This window comes from Scyliorhinus canicula, chromosome 13, assembly GCF_902713615.1.
Source record: "Scyliorhinus canicula chromosome 13, sScyCan1.1, whole genome shotgun sequence".
Classification (NCBI taxonomy): Eukaryota; Metazoa; Chordata; class Chondrichthyes; order Carcharhiniformes; family Scyliorhinidae; genus Scyliorhinus; species Scyliorhinus canicula.
In genome coordinates, this window is record NC_052158.1 from 62,283,200 (window position 1) to 62,300,914 (window position 17,715).

A 17,715-nucleotide genomic window follows, 5' to 3' on the forward strand; every position below is an offset into this window, starting at 1 on the left:
CAGTTTATTACATCACCCAGTTCCTTTGTTTAAAATGAAAAGGAAGTCGGACAGCTTTGCTTCAGAAAAATACTTCTTTATCGGTTAGGGTTTAGCGAGAACACTCTGAGGCCTTCATCTTAGGCTTCCCATTCACCGCCCCATGTACGGAGGCAGATATTAGTGTTTCTTCGACCCTCAACTTAATACAGTACTTTAAAAGAACGTCCTAGCTTCGCAGCAAAAAATATTTAGAACATAGAACATAGAACAGTACAGCACAGAACAGGCCCTTCGGCCCTCGATGTTGTGCCGAGCAATGATCACCCTACTCAAACCCACGTATCCACCCTATACCCGTAACCCAACAACCCCCCCTTAACCTTACTTTTTTAGGACACTACGGGCAATTTAGCATGGCCAATCCACCTAACCTGCACATCTTTGGACTGTGGGAGGAAACCGGAGCACCCGGAGGAAACCCACGCACACACGGGGAGGACGTGCAGACTCCGCACAGACAGTGACCCAGCCGGGAACCGAACCTGGGACCCTGGAGCTGTGAAGCATTTATGCTAACCACCATGCTACCGTGCTGCCCCTTTCTCTCGTTGTTTTGTGTGAGGCAGGGAGATACCCTTGCTCTATCTCTTTGTTGTCCCAGCCCATTTAATGAGGGGCTTGGGATGAAAATCCTTTACTTTTTAAATAATTTCCACTCATCCTTTCGTCTCAAGTGAGCTGTTTCCCGCTTTATTGCGAAACAACGGGTAAAGCATGTCAGGAAGATTACTATCATCTCACCATCGATGGGGCAACCTTCACTTCTCTGATCAATGGCTATCTGGGTGACTGAGGTTATCAGGGAGCCCATTGTGCAAACAAGAGGCCTGAAATATGCAAAGTTTGCTCAATTCCGCTCTGTTACGAGTCCTAATGTGAGCATGTTGGTGCTTCCCCTTATGCACGGCAGTGTGATTACTGGTCCAGCTATGCAGATACCTGGATTTACAATCCAGAGATCGTGCATTAATAGTCCCACTGTGGCAGTTTGACAATTTGAACGCAATTTAAAATATAAATCTAAAAATAAAATCTTAATGTCAGTGAAAGTAATCATGAAGCTATCGAATTGTCATAAAATCCAACTTGTTCACTAATACCATTCAGGGAAAGAAAAGCTTGCTCGTCTTACGTGATCTGTGGCTGCAGTCCCACATCAATGTGACTGACTCTTGACTTCCCTCTGAAGGAGACTAGAAAGCCCCTCGTTAGCCTTTGCTGACAGGCGATGGTACTTCACCCTGAGCCACCAGTCTGGATGCCCTTGTACCCTGTTGAAGTGGACCTGCTGATCTATTCACTTGTATTTAGGTTCCAAGGTATGAGGTTGCTGTTGGTTTTAGTCAAGTGCTTAAGCACAAGCTGGATGTAGATAAACATTCTTGGGATTGATCATGTGAGGTCTTGGGCGTACTGACTAAACAGGGTGCTCAGGGAGACAGGAGGCAGAGTATCACCCTACAGGCTATCCTTCTGTCTATTTGAGAATCCAGACTCTCTTTCTAGTGTGTTAACTGCTACTCAGTCGTTAGCACTCTTGCCTCTGAGCTGGAAGCTTGCTGGTTCAAGTCCCACTCCACAGAACTGAGCACAATAAACTAGAATGATACTCCACTGCAGAACTGAGGGAGTGCTGCACTGTCGGAGGTGCTGTTTTTCAGAGAACTTGTTGAGCTGAGGCCCCGTCCTGCCCTCTTGGGTGAATGTTAAAGCTCATATCGCACTTTTAGAAGAAGAGCAGGGAAGTTCTCCTCACTGTTTTTAATCCCTCAACCTGCACCTGGGAAACAGTTGACCTGGCCATTAGCACATCGCTGTTTGTGGGAGCTTGCTGTGCGCAAATTGGCTTCCACGATTCTTACTCTTCAAATGTACTTCATTGCAAAGCACTTTCGGATGTCCTAAGGCTGTGAACGGTGCTATATAAATGCAGGTCCTTTTTCTTTCTCCTGAGGGCCAAATGTGTTTCTGGGTATAGACTGGTTGGGTCAAGTGGCCTGTTTAATGTGCCATATACACCTTGCAAAACATAATCCTTACATATGCTTGCCCTGCTCCCTGTGTTTGAAACCAGAGCTTAAATGTTGTGCTGCACTGGGGGCCTTGGGTTCAGAACTAATGTCAGATGCAGCAGATCCTGTGTGTAGGGTATTTCCTCATCAGCCAGTGCATCAGGGGCTGGTTTAGCTCACTGGGCTAAATCGCTGGCTTTGAAAGCAGGCCAGCGGCACGGTTCGATTCCCGTACCAGCTTCCCCGGACAGGCGCCGGAATGTGGCGACGAGGGGCTTTTCACAGTAACTTCATTGAAGCCTACTCGTGACAATAAGCAATTTTCATTTTCATGTGTCTAGTTATCAGTTAATCTTGTTCAAAATAGGGGACTTCAAAAGATACCGTTTTACTATAATATATTGCAGCTTTTAAAACGTTTCCTACAAAACTAAACAATGGTAAGATTGTATTTGCAACGTATTACAGGAAGAGGAAGAGTAACATGTTAAAAAGAAACACTTGCTTCAATATACGAGCAACAGCAGCAATGCCCTTTCACTGCTACACTTGCTGTCTGTGCAATTGTGCTCTCTATCATTCCTGATGTTAAGGTAATGTCTGTTCAACCACCTTTAACAAAGAAAACAAATTTGCCAATAAAGTTAATTATTTTATACACAGTATTTAACCCATATTATCTTGTGCGCCAGCAGTTACTGGAAAACATGGCCTGGAGGTCATGGCTGACAATATATCATGGGGTAAATTCAATGATTCTTGAGCTCCCATTGGGAAATTGTACCTAAAAGGAGGTCAAATCACTGAGCGTCTTTAAGACAGAGATAGATAGGTTTTTGATCAATAAGGGTATCGGGGGTTATGGGGAGAAGGCAGGAGAATGGTGATGAGAAAAATATCAGCCATGTTTAAGTGGCAGAGCAGACCCGATGGGCCGAGTGGCCTAATTCTGCTCCTATGTCTTATGGTCTTATGGAACATGAGTGAGATATAGGCTATTACTGTGCAGTGTGGAATGGCTGCGTTTGCACTCAAGGCTTTCCCTCCATGCTCCAGAGACGTGTACAATGCAGAAGGTAGCCATTCGGCCCATTGAGTCTGCACCAACCCAAATTGATTGCATTGATTACATAAAATGTCCCAAATACGATCTAGGTGCCTGAAGAGGAGCCAATCAAGTATGGCGTTGCAACGGGCAGTGCATATGCTGGAAGTAACCAGGTTAGGGATTGGGTGATACAGTGGTTTGTAATGCCAGTCTTTCATCTCAGAGACCTACAGCGTTCAATCCAATCCACTCCGATTGGACAAAAATCTCCCTCCACGCTCAGTGTAGGCGCCTCAAGTGAAAGGGGTTTGGTGGTAGGTTTAATCTCGTTCCTAATCACGAAACTGTGCCGAACTCAGCACTAAGTTATCAGCCTTAGTCGGAGAGGCTGATAAGCGAAACAGAAAACACACATTTGTGCAGGAAGGAATTCCTTCTGACTGGAAAGGGAAACTTGCTCGCACAACCAACTGGGAAATTTGGTGACTGATACATGTTGATCATTTGTTTTTCTTCCTTTCTGTGGAGATTGGTAGAAAGGTTCCATCCACTATTTTCAAACAAGTTCTAAGTGGTTTAGTACAGATCCGCATTCCACCTGGAAAGGTCAGTGCATAATTCAACGCAGGTTCAGACGGCATCACCCAAGTGGTGGAAGAAGCATATGGCATGGAAATCAAATTTATAACAAAATGCCACAATTCCAGGAGAGTGACAACCTCAGGGTAGGGGGGCTATGTGGAAGGGGGCATAAATGTCCAGAAATCTTTATAGAATCCTTGAAAAACATCATAGCCCATCATCAATTGTTTGCCAAGCAGAGCAGACAGAAAGAAAAAGTTGAGGAACCCCAGGTACAGCCATGAGTCTGCAACAAAATGAACGGTTAAGACAGCAGTAGATCTCCTCACTGATGTTAAGCTTGTGCTGCAAGAGGTGATTTAGAGGATGGGATCTCCTCTGTGCCCCTTGCCATCGATCAGCACTACAACATAGTTCCCGGAAAATTTTTCGAAACCATGGTTAATGGTTCCTACATGGTGTAATGACCTCCACAGAAACAGTAATTTTTAAAAAGAGATTTGAACTTCAAGCCACCAGCTGAAAGAATGGCATGGCAAGATTTCACGTCATAACGCTTTTACTGTAACAAATTACTAAAAGCGCTATGCACTAAACACCTTTTTTCTGGCAACTTATACTTTAAACTACAGAGAGGAACATTGCCCTTTTCTCTGTTGACAACTCCGAGTCCCTGCTGTCTATCTGTGATATTCATTGATTTGTAGGGAAACCTGTAACGTGATCTCTAACAATCAAACCACCCAGTTTACTGTCAGACAGACTCCAGAACAGGTACATGACTCTCTTTATTCACCCTAAATTTAAAGGTACAGTCCCAAAATATAATAATTTATCAACATCATAATTGTAATAACAGCAGCTGCACATGTCCTTGCAGTAGACAGCACGGTTCAACACCTACCTCCAAGCTGACCCAAACCCTGAGCAGGTTGACAGCTGCAACTATCCTATGTAAGGATGTCAATAAGGCAAGTACAGGAGCAGGCCATTCGACCCCTCATGTCTGCTGTGCAATTCAATGACCGATCTGATTTGTGGCCAAAACGTGCAGAAATGTTTGGTGGTATTGTGGTGGGCACAGCCAATCTGCCAGCATCAGCACTTTCTTCATCCCGCATGCCTCCTCTAAATTAAACATGTAAGGTTTATGAATGAGGGTCAGAAGGCAAGATCAAATCCCTGACCCCAAAGTTCTGCCATACCAAGGCATAGCTGGTTTATCATTTAGGCATGGTTAAGGTAGTTAGGTCACATGGAGTGAATGTCTGATGAATGAATCTTGGAGATGCTCTTCTGCAGTGCAATGATAAATGTGAAGCAAGTGGTGAGTGGCGGGCGGCAAGAAGGATAGAAAGGTTGCTTCAAACACTGAAACAGTGTCAAATAGACATTCACAAGAGGGAACAACTTTCTCGGGGAGAAGAAAACTATCAATGAAAGACATGCGGAATTCTCCATCGGCAGGATCCTCCTGTCCGTTGGTAGCAGACCCCCTCCCGTGGGTTTCCCAACGGCCTGTTTTGGCCACAATGAGAAGCTCCATTCGCTGGCTGCGGGAAGGGAGACTCCTTCTGCTGGTGGGGGAGTGCCTCGCCGGAAAACGGGGTTGGCGGATACACCTCTGATGTCGAATACTAGCTGGAGAGCTATCATTTGAAATAAGGAAGATTCCGAACCTGGGGTATCCAGGATTCCCTGAACACATTTTCCCAGCCATCAAAGCACCCCCTGCAAGAAAAGAAAATGGCAAGGTATTCCATTAGCCTTCTTTGTTGTCGGATGGATGATGACTACATAAGTGAAGCATGACTTGCTGAGACTGGTGTTCTGTGGTTGGTTTCTTTCTGCAGAGACTTGCGTTTGGTTGATGCATCACTGGATCACAAGCATTTAACTGTTTTGCTCCTTTGTGACCCCGCCCCATGATAGGCACTGATACATGGACCACCAAGAGCCTTGTTCTACAGGGAAGTGCTCAGAGTTCTCAAGAATAACAGCCTGGTTTGCTGTTTGAGGGTCCCTGTGCCCAGTTTCATTCACTGACCACTTGCTAAGCCACTTCCAAAGATTCTTCGGAACTCAAGGCGCTGGTTTGAGTCATGCAGACCCTTACCACTTGTGCTGTGGCCTCTGAAATAAAGTAGCATGAAGAAGTGGAGCTCCTGTGTCGTTGCATACGTAGCCCCCCGGCGTCTGGAGCATGGCTTGTGATGTTCAGCTCTCTACCTGGCTTAGTCATAGATTCATAGAAGGAGGCCATTCGGCCCATCGTTTCCAAATATCTGACTATACTAATCCCATTTTCTAATACCTGGCCCATGGCCCTGGAGGCTACAGCAATTCAAAGGAATTTCTACATACTTCTTAAATGTTATCTAAGTTTCTGACTCAATCACCTTTTCAGGCAGTGAGTTCCAGTCTCCCACTACATTTTAGGTGAAAAGGTTTCTTCTGAATGCCCCTCTTAGCCTTATACTTCTTACTTTAAATATATTCCTCTCTCTGACTGACATCTCTACTAATGAAAGAAGTGCCACCCCAACTATGCCCCTCATAATCTTATGCACCTCGATCAGTTCCCTCTCAACCTTTGCTGCTCCAAGTAAAACAGCCCCTGCCTATCCAATCTCTCTTCATAGCTTGACCCTCCAGCCCTGCTCCCCCCCCCCCCCCCCCCTCCCCCCCAACAACCAAACACACAATTTTCAATATTTTTAAATCTGGTAGAAATATTCAAAGAAAGTGACAAAAGAAAAATCTTATAAATGCGCTGATGATTTTTCTCCAGGGCTGCAGACATCAGTGTCCTGAAGATTGATCTTAAAGTCCTGGAGACGCCAGGCCATTCCTGGAAGGTATATCCTATGTAAAACTTTAATATGGCATATGTTGCAAGATTAGTGCTAGACCTCTGCGGAGTGAAACCAGGGCCGGAATTACCTGGCTGTTCGCTGGCGGCGGGATTCACTGCTGCCGCCGACGGCGCACCCCCTACCCATGCGTCTGCCAGCAGCATGGGGTGGCTTCTATGGGAAATCCACTTGACAAGCAGCGGGAGTGGGGAATCCCAGCAGCAGAGAATGGCACACCAAATTCTCCATTCCCCCGAGAGGGACAGATTCACAATGGAGAATCTCAGTCCAGGAAGCACTGTTCACAGAAATATTGAGCTCATTCCTCGAATGACTATAGCTGTTGGGTCAGTCAGAGTTTTCAGGATGGAGATCGATAGAGTTTTGTTGGGCAGGGGTATCAAGGAAAGGTACATGAAATTCAACAACAGAGTGGGCGAACAGGCTAGAGTAGAGCGGCTGAATGGCCTCCAACTGTTCCTATGGCGATGAACACATCAACAAATATACAGTGTATTGTAATGTAATATAGTAAGGCATAAGGAAGTTATATTGTTTTTTTTACAAGAGCCAATCTCCAGCGAGGTTTTGATATTCTGTCAGAATCATTATTTATGGATTTTGCTGGCAAAAGGCCCAAATGGTGATAGAAATGGTGTCTGTAATTAACTGAACAATAACAAAAGCATTTTGAGTTGGAACTTGTACGATCCAGCTGTGGGAGATATAGATAACGTGCCTCGAGATCGTTTTTAACAGAGGATTTGTGCTTCTGTACCTCATCTATCTTCTGTAAATGGGTTTCTGTGGCAGTGTGCAGGAGGGTGCGATGTTCAGTCCTCTGCGTCACAGATTAAGAACATGGTATGGAATGTGTGCTCTGCCCAAGGGCACGTTCTTGGCCCACTGTCCGCTGCTGATTCAACTGGAGCTGTTTTATTGTCAGCTTTTGTCGATAGTATTTTGCCATTGCCTCCCACTCTTGGGGGGTGGGGGAAGGTTGAGGAGGCAGATCCAAAGTTTAGCTCAACCAGAATGTGGATGGAGTTATTCTGAAGCAAACGCTAACCAACTAATTAAAAACATGCCGGGGTAAATAGACGATACCTACAATTCCATCGAGTCGACACCGGCCCTTGGAAAGATCACCCCACACGTCCACCCTATCCCAGTAACCCCACCTAACCTTTTTTTTTGGACACTAAGAGCAATTTAGCATGGCCAATCCACCTAACCTGCACATCTTTGGACTGTGAGAGGAAACTGGAGCACCTGGAGGAAACCCACGCAGACACAGGGAGAAGGTGCAGATTGCGTACAGACAGTGACCCAAGCCGGAATTGAACCTGGGATCCTGGAGCTGTGAAGAAACTGTGCTAACCACTGAGCTACCGTGCTGGCCTAAATTCCATGCAAGAGGCCTGGCAAAAGAGCACTGTGCCTGTCTTGCAGAATTTCCTGAGATTGGCCCTCATTGAACATACAGCCCATAATGCACAAGACAATGAAAAGAAAGGGGGCACCAGGGAATTGAAAATAGCGACAACCTTTAAAATACAAATGGAAAACATTAAAGGCGGCAATATGCGGGTGAGATCTGCTGAACTTTACTTCTGTAATAATGATAATCTTTATTTGTGTCACAAGTAAAATTACATTAGCAGTTACTGTGAAAATCCCCGTGTCTCCACATTCCGGCGCCTGTTCGGGTACACTGAAGGAGAATTCAGAATGCCTAAATCACCTAACAAGGACGTCTTTTGGGACTTGTGGGAGGAAACTGGCGCACCCGGAGGAAACCCACGCAGTCACGGGGAGAACATGCAGACTCCGCACAGATGGCGACCCAAGCCGGGAATCATTCACGGGCCCCTGGCGCCGTGAAGCAACAGTGCAAACCACTGTGCTACCGTGCCTTTGCATGTAGTAAAATTGAGCAAAGGCAGAATATCCATGGTAGATGCAAATGGAGTCCGTGGACAAGCAACAAAGCTCCACAACAGCTGAACCCGCTCCTCAAAATCCCACCCCGCCACCCCAAACCCCCTCCCCCCCATACACATAATACACTCAATTCGATGGCTAATGAAGCTAAGGTATGTAGCACCAAATGGTGTGTAGCACCAACTGGGTATTTAAAGAATTGTTTCAGGAGACCCTCCTCAGAGGCGCCAGAGCACCATGACTGCATGCGATATTGGGGAAGGGCAGCAGCTGCATGGAAACACCATCAGCTGCAAGTTCACCTCCAAGCCGCACACCATCCTGACTGAGGCATACATCGCCGTTCCTTCGTCATCGCCAGCTCAACATCCAAGAACTCCCTCCCTAACTGCACTGTGGGTGCACCTACGTCACCCTGACTATAGCCATCCAAGAAGACAGTTCACAGCCTCAGGGGTATTCGGAGATGGGCAACAAATGCTGGTCTTGCCAACAACACCCTTATCCTGAAGTCTAGAGGTGCTGCCAGTGCAGTTGTTAGGTTGGAAGTGTCAGGAATTTTGACCCTGTGCCAGTCATTGGCGTTTTTTTCTCCGAAAGTTATTCTGGAACACTCTGCGGTGATGGTGAATCAGTGATGCTAACAGCTGGTGTCTGCGACAAATGGAATTCGCTGATGAACAAGTCAGTCTTTTCCAGGATGTGTCAATGCTACACTGAACAAATTTCTGAGTAATTTGATGTTTTGTCAAAGCATCCATGATTTTTAATTTAAATGTTTTTATTTAGAAATGTGTATTTTTGGTGGACTTGTCTATTCCTGTTGGCGAGTGGGATACTTGGCATTTAGCTCTGCCAGGCAGGATAGTTCAGTGTAAAGTTCCTTCAAACTATGACCCCATTGTGTACCCCAACCTCTCCAGCACAACCCAAACACACATGAGTATCCTTTACAGGACCTGTGGAAAGATATGGGGCTGGATTCTCCGCACCCCGCGCCAAAATTGCGTCCGGCTCCGGGGGGGAGAATCCAGTTCCACGTATGGAATCGGAACCGCGCCGGTTCCTCAATTCTCTGGCCCCCGAAAAGCGGCGGACCCGGGAACTACGTCGCACCGCGTATCCCCTATTTGCAGCCATTGCCAGAAGCCCGACCCGCTATTCTCCACCCCGAGTGGCCGAAGTCCTGACAGCGTGGACCACTCATGGTCCTGCAGTTTGAATACTCGCGTAGCAGCTGCGGACTCAGTCCGTGGCCGCCATGGTCGGGGGGTGGGCCAATCGGAGGGCAGGGGGGGCCATATACGGGACCGGGTTCTTTTCGAGCGAGCGATCCCAGTCAAGCACATGGCCAATCTTGGGTGCCATTTGTGCGGTCCAGCTCCGCAATCTGAGTCCACTATGGAGCCGGGCACGGTTGCTGGAGGCCGCCACTGTGGGCAGGCACCGCCTCTGACCCAGAAGCGCGGGGGGCAGTATCTGCAGCTGGAGCTACGAGCCTCAGGACGGCTCCCATCTAGCCCCCTGCAGAGCTGTGAATATGTGACCTTTTTCTGGCATAAAAGACCACAGTTTTCACGACGGCATGGGGAGGTAGTCCCTGAAACGGAAAATCCAGCCCATGACCTGCCATACTGAGCATTTCATGGCTTCTCTGAGTCAGATTGGCAAATCAATGCCTTGTTTTGGTCTTGTGCCGCCTGGTAGCATGACTGACTTCCCAAACAGAGACACTTGAATGGGAAAACCTGCATCCCACAACATCAGCTTGGAATCAAATGCAGAACCAGGAAGTCAAGGGATGATATTCAACCAACTGCTCTAACCCAATCCCTAGCAATTTTCAAATCTGATTGAGAAAGCAATGATTGAAGCATATTCCATTGCATTATCAGGTCATTTAAAAAATACTCAATACAATCATCTTTATTTTCGTGCAGGTGTTAGTGGTAGCTCCTTGACTCCCATTGTTGTGTTTGTTGGCATTAAGTTCTGATGTATGCACCAATTTGCAAGGGTGTTTTGGAGTGAGGGAATTAGGGGAAGGTGCCTTTGGTGGTCAGAGATGGATTGGCCTTTTCACCAACAGTGCTCTCAGCCTTGACTTCCCAAATTTCCAAGAAAATTTCAAGTGCCTAAAAGAAGGCAAAAAAGAATTATGCGGTTCCCCGGCTGCGTGTTTGTTGGTGACACGCCATTCTCTGGTGGCATGATTCTCTCTTCCCACCGCTTGGCAATGGGATTGCCCAATTGAAGCCACCCCACATCGCCGGGAAACACACGGGTGTGCTGCCAGCGGGAAAAGAGAATCCCAATGGTCGGAGAACACTGGCCACCGTTTGTTGGTATGAATGAGTGCGGCACTGAGGAAGGAGGGAACATGGAAGGAGAGATAAAAAGCCTTATTTAATACTAGGTTAATGACCAGAATTTTCACAAAACAAAATTAAAACCAATTTAACTGAAGATGTTTTAAATGTTATTTTGATGTTTGATGATCCATTAAATAAAATGTTACAAATGAAACATACTTTCCCACATGTGTCTCTGGTATCTGCAGTTCCTGCCAATGTTAGATGGTAAAGCAGCTAATAAGGGGGTATAAGGGGCAGAGGTCCGTTTCGAGAGCTAGTTTAAGGTGAAGCCCACATGGTCACTAAACAAATTGGATCACAATAGGATTAATTTTCCAGCCATTTGATCCCAGCAGGAAGTCTTGACTACCTAGAAGACATGCTAGAAATTCAGATGCAATTCCCTGAGGCCGTAAATAAATGGCCCGATAATTGGGACATGTGGGACGGCACGGTAGCACAGTGGTTAGCACTGCTGCCTCACAGCTCCGGGGACCCAGGTTCAATTCTAGCTGCGGATGACTGGCTGTGTGGAGTGTGGACTTTCTCCCCGTGTCTGTGTGGGTTTCCTCCGGGTGCTCCAGTTTTCTCCCACAGTCCAAACATATGCTGGTTAGGTGGATTGGCCATGCTAAAGTGCCCCTTACTGTCCAAAGGTTGGATGGGGTAACGGGGATGGGATGGGGGGGGGGGGGTGGAGTGAGCCTGGGTAGGGTGGAGAGTCAATGGGCCGAATGGCCTCCTTCTACATTGTATGGATTCTATGATTCTTTGAACGTATGTCTATAATTCTGACAAGGATTCTTGGTTGGCAAGACTCCATGGGATAACAATAAAAATAATATCTGATAGGTGTGTTCCTGAGATCACTGGAGAAATAGAATGGAAACTAATGAAGTGGGTAAATGTTGGGTACCAGTACAACTTGTCCGAATTGGTGTCAGATACCTTAGAATGTCCGTAGTATTTATTTTTTAACTGGGAATTGAACATTTTGAACTTTTTTTTTCTTCTGGTTATGTTCATTCCTCTTCATTCTCAGTTTTGTCTGGCAGTGTCACTTTTATTTTGCCAGTTTTCTACATTATTATTTCAGAAACTCTGACTTAACTTCCTGCAGCAGCCATTTCAGTTCCCAATGGGATATTATAGGAGTGAGGTACTTACGGGCTGCCGTGATGTAAAACACAGTGTGCACACCAAGTCCCTTCACATGTATTATCACAATTCTAAAAGCACCATCAGACCGAGAGAAGGTAGGGCATGTTCCCATAAGTGTGACCTGGCTGGCAGTGAGGGAGTGCGTCTGCCTGGGCTGGGGGTGCAGCGGGGGGGTGGGGTGACCACGTGGTGGGCCGTGGTGACCCTCGGGATCAGGGTGTCCAGGCACTGACTGCCATTGCGGCGCCCTGCAAGGTGCCACCTTGCTGCACACCCCACTGATGGATAGACCACTGTGGCCCGTGGTTGCGTAGAGTGACACAGCTATATGGACAATCTCAACCCATCCCTCCCTAACCCCCCACCTCTACCTCACCAACCCCCCCCCCCCCCACTCTGCTCACAAACGGGCACCACTGATCGGTGGGCATCACACGGCTCACCCAAGACCCAAGCTAACAGTAGCCCCTATAGGAGGGCGCCGGACCCGGGTGGGTGGGGGGGGCACAGAGTATACCACTGGCATGTGTGGTGCCAGCCACTGCTACCCTTGCCAACAGGGATGGGTGCCGGGGCCAGAGCCCCCGCGGTACCAGGGGGGCCAGGGGTGTGGTGCGGAGGGAAGAATGCCAGGGGGATCGGCTGGGTGTGGGGATAGGGGAGGGGGACATGCAGGGGCAGGGACTGCAGTGCAAGCCAGGGCCACCATTGCACCCATTGGACCTGGTTGGGCACAGGGGTACACTCCACGCTGACATGTCTGCCTATCACCATCTGCAGACAATGAATTTCAGAATCCAACCAGGAATGGTTGCCATGTTCCAGGCCACCGCGGCCTTCGTGTTGTACTGAAGCTACACGAGCAGGAGCTAACTGGGGCGGACCCTGCAGCACCTGCTGCAGAGGAACAGGAGGCAGCCGGTGAGGATGGAGAGCCGTCCTCCCAACAGATTGAGGAGAAGGTAGAAGGAGGCGCTGCATTAGGCCTTGTGAGTACCAGCAGCGCCTATAATTCGAGGACCTGCCACACCTGGCAGGCCGTCGAAGCCTTCAGCTGAGCAGGGGGTTGTACGGCATACCTGCCGGATCATGGTACACTAGGAACCACGGGGATATGGCGAAGAATACCTCCTCTGGGTGGCCATCAAGGTGACAGTTTCCCTGAACATATTCACTACAGCGTCCTTCCTGATGCCAAGAAGGATCTGTCTGGTATCTCACGGAGCCTGGTGCACAGGTGTATCTGCCATCACGGTAGGCCCGATCAGCATAATATATTCAATGTGGACCGAGCCCATCAGGATGACCGGGCAGTGGGGTTTGCCTCCATCGCTGGGAAACACCAGGGGGTGATCAACTGGACACATATACCCCTATGAGCAACGCCGCATGAGGAGGTGGTCTTCACCAACCAAAAGGGCTATAATCTATGAACCTGCTGCTGGTGTGCCACTACGAGAGGCACATTATGCATGTCTGCCCCCAATACCTGCCACTTTCATCCTGGCGCACTCAAAGGTTGTCGACACCTTTGAGGCGCTCCCCTGGGTGAGGAGCGGGCTCCTGGGCAACAGGGCTTATCAGCGGTCATGCTGATGATGCCTATTCGGAGGCCACAGTCCAACGCAGAGACTTGCTACAACGACGCCCATGCAGCGACCTTGGGCATGACCGAGCGGTGCTTCGGCATCCTGAAGATGCAGTTCAGTTGTCTGGACCGCTCTGGAAGGGCCCTTCAGGAGAGCGCTAGGCAATTCTCCCACATCGTGGTGACCTGCCGCATCCTCCACAGCATCACACATCAGAGGGGCGACATGCTGGAGAAGGAGGCTGAATGGCAGGCCTCTTCCATTGAGGAGGATGTGGGGAAGGGCGAGGATGTGCAGGACATGGGGCCTGGGCACGCACGGGATGCTGCGCAATGTATTCCAGGGCCGGTGCTCACGGGCGCTATGATTGCCTGCAGGTTCACCAACTAGGGGCATTGGCCGACAACGGCATGAACATCCCATCACACCCCCACCATCCCCAACCGACATCTCCTTTCCATGTCCACCCTCCCTGCCAACCCCCTCCCCCAGCACCTGCAGCCCCCTCCGTGATTTCTACCTGCCTCACTACAGGGTGCGGGCCCTGGGTTCACAGGAGCATTGGGTCTGGTCCAATGGATGGAGGATGATGATGGCCTGCTCTGCGATGAACACAGGTAACTGCATCGTTCGGCAACGTCTGACTCCTGCCCACAGTAGCACTTTCCATAGTCCACCAGTGTGATCCCTGCAGGCGAGTTGGCCTTTTCATCACACAGTCCCATCAAACCCTTGGGGAGAGAGAGGTGGGGACGGGGGGGGGGGGGGGGGCGGGGGGAGGGGGGTTGGGGTGGAGAGGGCTGGGAGTGGGACCAGGTGCCAGGGCAGTGAGCCCCCTCCAATGGCATTCCCATCCCCCTTTATCCCCCCCCCCCCCCCCGCCCCAAGTGCCTCCTCTGCAGCCAGCCCAGCCCATCCCTCACACCCTTCTGACAGAGCACTGAGGCAGGCTGAAACGTTTGAGGTGTTAATTGTGAACAGGCCAACATTTATCCTAGGCCCTCCCACAATCCTGTGTGCTGCACGCGTGCCAACTTAACTGTTGTATAACTTTCTAGCCTTACGGGCCGTAATGGATCCCCAAGCGATACATCTGAAATAGAGGGGGCCTGCTGTGAAGCCCGCCCTGTGACCTGGATCTGCTTTGGCGGCCATCCTCTGGCGCGATGGGGCCGGACTGGCCCAGCAGTCTCTCGGGCATCCCAGGTGGCGTAGTGCCACCCTGATCTGCCAGCTGCCAGGGACAGGGGGGGGGGGGTCAAGGCGCTTGGTCACTAGCAACGGCCTCATCATCTCCTCTTCCCTCGGGGTGCCCGATGGCCCTTGGGCTATATCTTGGGATGAGGTGCGGCCGGAGCGAGCACCAGGGGCTCCCCCGCCACCTGGCGCTGCCAGTCCTGGAGGCCCGCTCTCGTCTTGACCGGGGTCTCAATGCTCGCAGCCATGGAGCGCAGGGGCTGGGTCACCTCCCTCTGGGACGGTGCCACATCTCTCTGTGACAGGCTCAGGTCAGCTGTGGATGTCCGCAACCATGACCCGTTGTGACTTTGCCAAGCTCTGGAGCACCGCTACAATGTCTGCTGGGCCTGGTACATAGCTGCCTGTCACAGGGCAACCCTGTTCTGTGCCTCAGCCACTGCCCGCACAGTGTTGTCCAGTCCTTGGACAGCTTGACCCATGGCCGATACCTTCACCCCCAAGGCCTCCACTGCGGCCGCCACCCGTGCGGTGTTGGCCTGGGTGGCACGCCTGGTCGGCGCCGCCTCCGCCCCCGGAAGCCAGTTGGACTCTTCCAAGTGCACCTGCAGGCGCAGGATGGTTGCTGACAACCTCTCATGTAATCCCCGGCTCTGTGTCTGCATCTCCAGCATCGATCGGACCGCCCTTTCCAGAAGTCTGAGACCCCTCTGGATGGTAGCTAGTTCCTGGGGTCAGTCCACCCTCCGACCGTTCTCCCCCTCGGAGTTTCCAACCTTCACCTGCTGCACGTGTGTGATGCGTACCAGATGGTGTCCCGGATGGTTCACTAACATGTCCAACCAGGGTGAGTGTCTCTGGGAATGTTGGAGGGCATTGGAGACAGCTGTGTCGGGAAGTCAGTGTTGTCCCCAGACTGGAGCTCCGGGGTGTCGCGCGCTGGCGCTTGGGGGTGTGTGTTGCCATCCATTACCGCCTCCTTGCTGGATGTGTTCTGGGGTTGTTGGCCGGAGCAGGGGACATCAGAAGGAGCCGCCTCATCACCAGGTGATCCTGCAAGGCACAAGACATGATGCATGCTTGGATTGTGAGTTGGAGTGGTGGTGTGGAGGAGGTGAGGTGGTGTAGAGGTGATGGGGTGCTGGGGTTGGGCTAATGTGGAGGTGGTGTAGGGGTTATGCCACGCATACCATACGTACACCGCAACTCAGCAGGGTCTCACTTAGTTCCTCAATGTCAGCTCTGCCTTTGTAACTGCCCTCTCTCTGGACTCACTGACCAGGTCCAGTGCCTTTTGCTCTGCGACGGTGAGAGGCCGTAGGTCTGGCAAACCCCCTCCAGTCTTCTCTCCCTCTCCCTGTGGTTATGCGTCGCATTCGCCTGGGGCGGGGAGGGCGGGACAGAAACAGAAAGTGCACAGTGTTAGGCAGACAACTCCGAGAATAGAATCTTCCTCTTGACGTCCTTCACCATTCACCCACAAGTCCCGGCTGATACTTTGTTCTGCAGCAATAACTGATTTAGCATCAGGGGGTGGGCAGCTGGTTACCTTTGTGAAAAGGGCACCCAGCCATGGCAGGCATTATGGGTGCTGGCGTGTTTTGCAGAGTGAGGTGCGAGTAGACTGCTGGCGTGTAGGGTTCGGTCGCCCTCCGGGGGGGATTAAGGGTGTGTGGGATGGGGGTTGGTGCCAGGGGTATGGTGTTGGCTACTCACGCTGGCCGCCCTGAGGAGATCCTGCAACTTCTTCCTACACTGCTGTCCGGTCCTGGCAGTGGGACCTTCGGCGCGCACGCCCTCCGCCACCTGCACCCAGGATTGGTGTATGGCAGCAGGTGGCAACCTCCTTCCCACCTCGGGGAACAGGGTGCCCTTCCTCTCCTCCACAGCGTCCATCAGGGTCTCGAGTTCCGAATGTGCGAACCTCATTGCCACTCTTTGAGCTGCCATCTTGTTGGCTGGAGTGAGTGAGTGTGTGTGGGGAATGGAGTACTTATCTGCGGCTGCAGTTTATCAGCCTCTCGAGTGTCAATCCCAACTCCATTGTTCTGTGTAGATGTCAGTGAATGGTGCAGAGGATGGGCCATTTCCACTTGTTTAAATTGGTTGTCTCTGGTGGACGACTTCTAGACAGTCCGGCTCCTTTCTGCCAGCGTTGCTAATTTGCAACGTGAAGTTCTGTAAATGTTCAACCATCTTAAGAGCTACTGTTTAAATTATTTAACACGTTGTGGCCAGTCTTTTCAAACTTATTCGATGGTTTCAGCCCAGTCAATAAATAAAGACCTTTTCGATATAAAATGTGGTTTGAAACAATGTTATCTGGCTGCTGTTACAATGCAACGTGATTTTAGTGCTTCATGGTTCCAAAGGGTGCAGTGCAGCACGGTGGCACAGTGGTCAGCACTGCTGCCTCACAAATCCAGGGACCCAGGTTCAATTCCAACCTCGGGTGTATGTTTGTGTGGAGTTTCTCCTCGTGTCTGCATGGGTTTCCTCCAGGTGCTCCAGTTTCCTCCCACAATCCAAAGATGTGCAGGTTGTCATGATATGCAGACATGCAGATAATGATATACAGACAGGCACAGACAGGCAGCTAATGAACACGCAGAACAGGACATGACCAATGAGCAGGCAGGACACTCAGGGGTGGTATCTCACTATAAAAGGCACGAGGCGCTCACAGTCCGCCTCTATCCACTGATGAACATCTACAGAGTGAGTCAGGGTGTATGTACAGTATCACACCTCCAGCACGTGGCTAAGAGCTAGTCTGGTTCAGTCAGACAGAGTAACCACACTTAGGTTAGCAGAGAGTCAAACTCATAGAGAACTGTGCTAACTGTGCTGCTGGTTCAATAAATCAGATTGAACTAACTTCAAAGTCTGGAGTATCTTTCGGTTAAAGCTGCATCCAGTTGCAGCCTGTGT